Genomic DNA, 8890 nt, shown 5'->3' with positions numbered 1-8890 from the left:
TAAATAAGATCATAAATATGTAACAGTAAAAACAATTTATGACTAAAAATAAATAAAGTAATATCATAAATATAATAATAAAAATAAAATACAGATTTAATAATTCCTTAAAAAGTTCAAATAAATTTTTTTTTACAAAATTAATGCAAAAAATGCAGTGAATAAAAATATTTTGAAAATCTTAAATTATTACATTTACATACAAATTAATAGACATATCATTAAAGTGTAAACAAACACATGAATCCTTAGTAATATTTATGAATATCTTAACAGTGAAAATATATATTTTTTAAGTCTCAAAAGTAAAATTAAAAATGAAAGTAAAAAAGGACGAAAGACTAGTCATTATTTATAAACAATTTAATAATAAAAATGAATAATCTGTCACTTTTTTTGTTTCTCTCTTTTTTTAAAACAGTTCTTTTTCATTTTTCTCTGTCCATTTCCCATTCACTATCTTTCTTTTTTCTTTCCTCTTTCTTGTCTCCCCTTCTTTTCCTCTCTGTCCCTCTTTTTCTTTACTCTCTCTCTCTCTCTCTCTCTCTCTCTTTCTCTCTCTCTCTCTACCCCCACCACACACACACACACTTTCCTTCCCACTCTCTGTCTTTTCTTTTCCTTCCAACTCTTCCTGCTCCATCTATCTCTGTCACTCATTATCTCTCTTATTTTCTGTTTTCTTGACACTGTTCTCTCTGTCCTTCTTTCTCTCTCTCCTCTCTCTCTTAAGCTCACTCTACTTTTTCTCGTTTTTGTCTCTATCTCTGTCTTTCTGTCTCACTCTACGTCTTTTTTTCTCCTCCCCCTTTCCCTTTCTCTATCATCTGTCCTCTCTCACTTTGTTTTCGTCTGTCTCTCCCCATTAGTCACCTTCTCGCTGTATTTCCCCTCCTCCATTTCTGTTCTCATTTATGCTAGCTCTCTCTCTCTCTCTCTTTCCAGTCTTTCTCATCCTCCTTTTCTATTATATACATTTTCTTCTATCTTCTATCTTTTGCATCTTTGTATATTTTCCGTTTTCTCTCCACATTTCTCTCCTCTTCTTTCTTTCATTCTCTTCTCTGTCTTCATCCTTTTTCTCCATAGTTTTTCTCTCCTTCATTTTCTCTCTATTTTTTTCTCTCTTTCCTGCTTTTCGACTCCTCTTTTCCTCTCTCTCTTATCTCACTCTTCGTTTTCATTATTCTGTCTATTCTCTCTCACTGTTCTTCTCTTTCTGTTTGCTTTTCTTCATTTCTGTCGCTCCATTTTTTTCCCTCTCCCTGACTCGAACTCATTCTTCTTTTTCTTTTCCTTCATCCATCTTCCTGTCTATTTCCTTCTTTCTTCTTTGTTTATTTTCCATTCCTTCTTCCTAACACCTCTGTCTCTCTCTCTCCATCTCACTTTCCTTTTTTCCCATTTTCCCATCTCTCCTTATCACTTTTCTTCTTTCTTTATTTCTTATTCTTTTTCATTTTACTGTGTTCCTTTCTTTCCCCTTCTAAATCTCAATATTCTTCCTTTTTCCTCGACTTTTTTGTCCCATCTCTCTCAATTTTCTTTCTTTATCTTTTTTAATTTCCTGTTTTCCCATCTTTCTCTTTCTCCATCTCTTTCCTTCTCCTCTTCTCCTCTCTTCTCCTTTTTTTTCAGTCTGTATATTTTAGTCTTTCACCCTGCCCCATACATGTCTTTTCTTTTCTCCTCCTTCCCTTTTTCCCTCATTTCCCGCTTTCTCATTCATCACATATATTCTCTATCCTCTTATCTTTACGCACTTATATTTTGGGTCTTTATTATTAATGTCATATCTCTCTCTCTCTCTCTCTCTCTCTCTCTCTCACTCTCTCTCTCTTTTCTTTCGCACTTGTCTCCCATCATCATGTCCACTTGCACATAATCTTGCCCTAATTTATCATTGTTCATTCGTCTCTTTTAACGTTCAAACTGTTTAAAGAGATTGTGAGGTGTGAAGTCTACATGAAACACACACACACACATACACACTCACTCACACACACACACACACACACACACATACTCCCTTGTTCCTTTGCTCTCATGTGCACTTGCACTTGATTCCCTGCCCCTTTACGGTGTGTGTGTGTGTGTGTAAGTGACTTTCCAGGCCAGAAGGTTCCAATTTAACCGCACACAGTGTATATTTTGCATTGGGGAGGAGGGCACACTCGACATGTCAGAGAAAAATGGCTGAAAATATATAATTATGAGACCCCAAAAATGGCTTCAGTCCGCCCAGTCTGAGAAAAAAAAAGGTTAACTAAACATTTCAGTGTCACCGGGCGAGTCCAGTGCGGTGAGGGAGAGTTAATAAACGCGTCTCACAGCGTGTGTTTGGCCTTCCAAACGCCCAGGTCATAAATTACAGAGCGGTGTGTTTGTCTCACCTCCTGATGGTTTCCTTCAGAAAACTCGCTCCTGACAATCACCACAACACAGCTGGGAGATCTGCTCTGCACCCCTGAGCAAAAGAAATAAATAAACAAAGTTAAAAAGAAATTAAGAATTTGAGAAATGTGGGAGTAAAACGTTGGGTGAAAAAATAAGGATTAATGCGAAGATGAAAAGAGTAAAAAACAGCTATAATGCACAGAGGTACTGGATAGATATTAAGAAAAGATCTCAAAGGAGAAAAATTAAAAACAGGAAAAGAAAATCGAAATAATTAATAAATACACTTAAAATGTCAAAAGAAATCTAAACAAATTTGAAAGAAATTCCAAATTTAAAAAATGCAGGATGAAATAAAAAGATATTTGAATTGTTAGGGTGAACAAGTTCCGAAAAAAAAAATGATTAAAAAGGAAGCCTCAATATAAATAGAACGATAAAGTCACAAAATAATCCGAATAGAATTTCAAAGAGTTTATTAAAATCTAAAAAGAATGTTGATATAAATCATGTTAGTGAGTCGGTATATTTGTGTGTGTGTGTGTGTGTGTGTGTGTGTGTCTGTGTGTATGTGCCATGGAGTAATGTTTCTATAATGTTTCACACACACTTACACACTTACACACATATAACACCAGGCCATTGTGTCCTGTGTGTGTGTGGAGAGTGAGAGAGAACGAGAGAGAGAGAGAGAGAGAGAGAGAGAAGAGAGAAAGAAGAGAGAAAGAAGAGAGAGAGAGAGAGAGAGAGAGAGAGGGTGATTGAGACAGAGAGAGAGAGTGAGAGAGAGAACATATGAGTGCAAATGTAGTGTGTCGTTTCTTTGTTAAAAGCAAATCGCACACAAATCAAGTACACACACACGCACACACACACACACACACACTTTCTTTGACTCACTAACTTCTGAATGAATTTTGAATGTCTTTTTATATATCTGTCTAAATGATACCCGTCAAGTCCACAGGTCTATCTGATCTACTCACAAGCGCCCTCTTGTTGAAATACCAAAAAGCATTGTGGTTAATGAAGGAAAGCGTTAACTGTCTTTACATATGGCTCATTATTTTTATTACATTATTTATTACTGGATTAATCAGTAATTTCATGTAAAAATAAAATAGGTCAAATAACTACATGATGGCCAAAAACACTGTAATGAATAATTCAATATGTACGTGTAAATATATATATTTATATTCAGCAAAACTGCTCCATCACAGTATTTATGTTTGTTTATTTGTTTATAAAAATATATGCAATCTATTATTACATATTAATTATGAGTCTTAATGGATTACATTGAAATATTGTATATGAAATTAAAATGATAATTTAACATTTAAATAAATACTAATAAAAAGGTAATCATTTATTTAAATATTTAATTTAATGATGTCACGGTGCCATGGTTTATTATTGGGGTTTGTTCCATTTAGCTCAGATTATTCATTCATTCATTCATTCATTTGCTGTTCAGATCAAAAAAAATAAAAATCACACATTTGGTTCTGTTAGAGTCAGAGTAGATTTGTCAGTGACTGATCTTCCTAAACTCGCCATTTCTTAAAGTGTTATGCACCATTTGCCAAAATTATCCTTTTTTCCTGAGGAAAAATGCTTAGATGTTGAAGACCTTTAACACTGGCAGACTTGAGAGCACTGAGAGCTCGACAGATGTGTTACATTACTGCTGGAGTTAAAAAAAATACAGCGAAGGAGTCATTAGTATTTAAACCTCATGTACTGAAAGGGGAAAGAGTGTGCATGTGCGTGTGTGTGTGCGTGTGTGTGTGTGTGTGTGTGTTGGAGGAGGAAAAGGAGGCGCATTGTGGTGACAGAGCTCCCCACCCAGCGCCGCACAATGGAGGAAGTCGCCTCTGCATTATGTATTGTATTTAGCATCAAGCCTCCAGTCTGAGACGAGGAGTCTGTCAGATTCTGTGCACAGACCCGAAGACACAAATCATGACTTGGGCACAGTGCCGAGTGAGAGGAAAATGGACCTTAGCTGGACTGATGAGAGTGTTTGAGCTTAATCAATGCTTTTTGGATCTGTTTGTTTCTTTTTTCTAATTTTTTTCCTTTCTTTCCCTCCTTACAATCATCTGAAAACAAAAAGAAAGAAAAAAGAAACTAAGTACCAGTTAGCAATAGAGATATTGATGGAATCAACAACAAAATGCTAACTTCCTAATGATAAATGTATTAAACTGATCAGTTTCTGAAGAGTTAGTGTGGAATTCCACACCATAACTTGACTATAGACATTACATAAACGTTAGCTAGCTAACAAACATGAAAGCAAGACTTTCTGTACTTCGGAATGGCAAAACAACAGCTGTTGTATAACCGCTAACTTTCTAGCATTAAATAAATAATTATTAAATTCCAAAAGAGTTAGTGTGGCTTATGAAAAATGAAAATGAAAATTTTCTAAAGTAAACTTCCAAGTAGCAAAAACAGGCAGGAAGTGTGTTAGCATGGAAAAACAAATAGTAAGGTTTTTTTTTGTAGCTGTGAGTGGATAGTGTGAAATCAAAATAATACAACTTTTACATTTCCTCCTGACTATTTAAGTTCTTATGTTAAGTCGGTAAAGGACAGTGACAGGAAAAAGATTTTGTATGCTGTTTTTGCTAATCATGATTGATTTAGCAAAGTGGAGAAAGTAGCGTTCAGCCATGTATTTTTAGGGCAAGGTATATAAACATGTGACTTTGAGAAATGTTTAAATTATTTTCCCAGGTGGGTTACCTAGATCATAAAGTCATGAGGAAAATTTCCATCTTTCATCTTGGCCATTCGATAGCATCTCCAACTGCACACAGGTTTGACTGCGTATGAAAGCAGTGTGTATGAAGCAATATAGTCAACGCAATACGGCCACTGAGCAGAGAACATCTGTTCAATATCCCAGAAATGTAGAATACGAGAGGATTTTATGCTACAGCTCCAGCGAACTGGCAGCCGTTATGCCAAATGGCTTGCGACAGAACACTGGTGATTAATCTGTGGAGAATTCGTTTGATATATATTGAAGGCATGGGCTAAACGGCGTGTCAGTATGGTGTGAATTTCCAGAATGAGTGCTGTAATATAATACAACCATCAACAGTGAAAAAGAATTCAGAAAGATATACAGCGTGGTTGGGAGTAATAACCCCAGGCATGCCAGAGGAGATGATATCACCAGGGGGATTTGAACAAATTGGGCAAATCTAATCTATCTGTTCAGAGGGGTGAAGCCATCACTCACAACAGATCAGTTTCTGTTTATCGAATTGCTTGAAGTTTCTTGGACCAGGTTTAATTTCTGACAGCTACAAATCTTTGCTTTGCTTTTCTGTCCTGAAACATGACAATAAAAGTTCTTTTGTTGAATAAAGCTAAATTCTCAAACCCAGTGACGGAGGAAGAAATGGAAAAAAATTCAGACAAAGAATCAACTCATTCATGAAATCTTTCAGGAAAAAAAAATCCAGAGAAACAAAAACTGAAAAATAAGAGGTATGCAAAATAAATATAACAAACATTCAGCCAAAAATATTATATAGATAAAATGAAAGACAATCTAGACAAAAGAAACAGACAAAACACTACATACAAAAAAACAAACTTTAAACTGATTATCTCATTATCCACAGCAAGTGAACAGTAAGTTGAAATGGGCAAGCGTGAGAACCTGAGAGACTTTGACACAAGCCAAACTGTGATGTCTAGACGATTGAGTCAGAGCATGTCCAAATCAGCAGGTTTCGTGAGGTGGACCTTCCAAAAGTGCTCAAAGGAAGAACAGCCAGTGATCCAGCCACAGGGTCATGGATGCCCAAGGCTCACTGATGTGCTAGAGGAGTGAAGGCTAGCTATCTGGTCCGATTCCACAGAAGAGCTGGAGTCAGAACACATACCAGATTGGTGTGTATAAGTGGCTGCATAGCTGAAGACCAGTCAGATTGAACATGCTGACTCCTGTATACCTACAATGGGCATCAGATCTAGACCGTGGAGTAATGGTAGAGGATGGTCTGGTCTGATGAATTATATTTTCTTTTAGAGCACATGGATGACTGGGTGCATGTGTGTGTTGTTTTCTTAGAGAAGACATGGAACCAGGATGGGCTATGGGAAGAAAGAAAGATGGTGGAGGCAGTGTAATGCTCTGGGCAATGTTCTGCTGGGAAACCATGGGTTCTTGCATTCATGTGGATACTTTGACAAATACCATCTTCCTAAACATTATTGTAGATCAAGTACTTCATGGTAACGGTATACCCTAATGACAGTGTCATCTTTCAGCAGGATAATAGCTCCCTGCTACACTGTGACCAGTAGGAACGCTTTGGGGAACAAGAGGTTCAGGGTTGACTTGGCCTCTAAATTCCCCAGATCTCAATCTGATCAAGCATCTGTGGGACGTCCTGGACAAACAACTCTGATCCATGGAGGCCTCACTTCACAGCTTAAAGGACTTAAAGGATCTGCTGCTAACATCTTGGTGCCAGATACCACAACACAACTCCAGAGCTCTTGTGGAGTCCATGCCATAAAAGACATGCACAATATTAAGCAGGTGGTTTTAATGCTATGGCTGATCGATGTATGTAGAACCAAGTTCCAGAGAAAATGAAATTCATTTGAAGGAAACACCAAATAAAACATAAAAAAGAATGCAGAAAACAGAAAACATGATTCATAGAAAGTATTTTGACTGCTACTAAATACTAACACAGTTAATATATTAGACAAAGCAAAGCAAACAAAACAGTACATACAGACAAAATAAACAAAACAATACATACAAACAAAATGATGCATAGAGACAAAACAAACAAAACCATACATACAGACAAAACAAACAAAATGATACAAACAGACAAAATAGTACTAGACAAAATAAACATGCTGGAGAATATAACTTACAGACAAAGCATACAAAAAGAAAAAATTACAAAGGTAGACGATTCATTCAGAATTCAGAAAAAAAATCTTAAAATATTACATATAGATGAAATACTCAAGACAAAACAGTAAAAAGACTAACAGATGTAAAGTAACAAAACAGTACAAACAGGAAAATACTGTATGTGGGTGAGAATAATAGAAAGAACAAACAAATGATGAACACAGACAAAAAAAAACCTCATTCAGACAAAATACAAGAAAAGACACAAACAAAAATGATAAATTCAGACAACATATAGAAAAAATAAAAAATACAGAAAATAATGACAACTAATACAAAACAGACAAAACACTATAATACAAATAAAACAATGCAGACAGACAAAACAAGCAAACAAAAGACAGACAAAATAAACATTCTTAGACAGAATAAGAATAATAGTAATAGAGAAATGATCACTGCACACGTGTAAATAATAAAACTAAATTTTTCAGTAATTGAATTATGTTTACGGTTAAAAAAAAAAAACCTTTTTCTATTTAGTTGAGGTTTTTTTTATTACCTCAGCATAGAGGAAACTAGAGATTATAGGTTAAACGTAAGGATTAAGTTTAAGTTGTTTTGTTTTTTTAAATACTAATACACATAATTCCTGCCGATCACACAACTACTACAAACATTTTTGAACATATTGTGGATACTCCCACAGTCACCGTCATACCGTCCTTTATGCACAAATCAGGACGGTTCTTTCCGACTTTAAAATCATTCTGTTTAAATACATTTCAAAGGCTCTGGACTGCAAAAATAAGCAGAGCATAGAGAAAAAAAGATTTCTGGTTTACATTAGAATTAGGCCTGATTAGGCTGCCTAGTCCAGAGATAAAAATGACACATGAGGAGGACCAGACACACATACACACATACACACACACTATGGTGGTCTAAAACTATGTGTTACACAGGTTTAGTACTTCTAGTCCTGAATATGTGCGCATGGCCTAAACGTTTTTCAAATTCTGTCTGTGTTCGGTGTTAAATTTCCCTCAATACACAGTCACTCTGCCAGAATGTACTAACACACTAGTAAAAAAAAAAAAGCAATAAATGCTAAAATATCATGAAAGGAGTTAAAAATACTTTATTTTTAAATTTAAAGTAAAATGTTATTCCAGAGTCTAAAATGTTGAATCCTTGATTCTGATTGGTCAGAAAGTGTTGATTCATTCCCAATACCAGCAACTTGGACAGCAGTGCAGCTGCTTATGTTATAATGCGCTCGTTGTAATACGTTATCGTTTCTATTGTAACAGTCAGAAGTAAAAACTATCAGTGGAATATGTAATGTAATGTTCTTTAATGACATAATTGTAATTACTGGGAAACGGCGGAGAGGAATAACAGTAGCTCAACATCCTGACGTTGATTTTATTTCCGAAGCAGACTATACCTTACAAAAGTGTTCCATAAGTAAACAAAATCTGTAAATTTGTTCTTGTGAAGTCAAAATGGAATAAAAAAAGTTTTATGTGCTGTCTTTCTTTTGTCCCTCAGACTTTTCTCAAAGCCAGGCTCTTATGAGTTCTT

This window comes from Hemibagrus wyckioides, linkage group LG26 (genome assembly GCF_019097595.1).
Source record: "Hemibagrus wyckioides isolate EC202008001 linkage group LG26, SWU_Hwy_1.0, whole genome shotgun sequence".
Lineage (NCBI taxonomy): Eukaryota > Metazoa > Chordata > Actinopteri > Siluriformes > Bagridae > Hemibagrus > Hemibagrus wyckioides.
This window is presented reverse-complemented; position numbering follows the sequence as displayed.